Source organism: Cynoglossus semilaevis, chromosome 1, assembly GCF_000523025.1.
Source record: "Cynoglossus semilaevis isolate Cse_v1.0 chromosome 1, Cse_v1.0, whole genome shotgun sequence".
In the NCBI taxonomy this organism is placed as follows: Eukaryota; Metazoa; Chordata; class Actinopteri; order Pleuronectiformes; family Cynoglossidae; genus Cynoglossus; species Cynoglossus semilaevis.
In genome coordinates this window covers 7467960-7468204 of record NC_024307.1, presented here as the reverse complement: position 1 = coordinate 7468204, position 245 = coordinate 7467960, and positions in this window count along the sequence as shown.

Sequence of the window (245 nt, the reverse complement as noted above, 5' to 3'; positions counted from 1 at the left end):
TTCCTGCAGGATGCTGTTAAATCCAACATGGAGTACCTCCAGGAGTCCCAGCCGTCTTTGTTTCCTAAATCCGTCCAAACACAGGCGGTGCTCAGCAGACACCCCATAACTGCTCCACTTGAGTGGACATTGTTGCTCGGAGCAGCTTTGATTAAGCTCAACGCCGACCTTTCCACACTCTCATTCTTGAATTACTTTCCAGCTTACTCAGCTGACCCTTTGTTACTCAACAGAGAGGATTATCG